Source organism: Echinops telfairi, unplaced genomic scaffold (genome assembly GCF_000313985.2).
Source record: "Echinops telfairi isolate 266 unplaced genomic scaffold, ASM31398v2 ScPeMD7_11;HRSCAF=52, whole genome shotgun sequence".
Classification (NCBI taxonomy): domain Eukaryota; kingdom Metazoa; phylum Chordata; class Mammalia; order Afrosoricida; family Tenrecidae; genus Echinops; species Echinops telfairi.
This window is the reverse complement of record NW_022103908.1, coordinates 35,336,456-35,336,879: the sequence shown is the minus strand read 5'-3', so window position 1 is coordinate 35,336,879 and position 424 is coordinate 35,336,456.

Sequence of the window (424 nt, the reverse complement as noted above, 5' to 3'; positions counted from 1 at the left end):
GAGAGAACGCGGTTTCCGCATAATGGGAAGATAACTCTGCCAGAAAGAGAAATGAAGTCCTGATGCAGGCCGCGGATGAACTGTGAAAGCATTACATTAGGTGAAACATGTCACTCACCAAAGGACACGACCTAAGAGCTAAGCATACAGAGAGAAGACCACGATGACTAGTTGTTGGCAGGGCTGTGAGGGAGTGTGCTTAGGGGGCACCGAGCTTATTTGCTGGTGCTGGGATAGCTCAGAAAAGGATGCTACCGGTGGTTACACATGAACGACGTCATCAAGGCCACTGAGTTTGACACAGAAACATGGTTGAACTGCTGGAGGCTTGGGTGTGTATATCTCAACACACACACACACAATTAATGAGGCCAAACTACTTTTGAAACTTTAATTCAGGATGGGTTACTGCACACTAAAACAG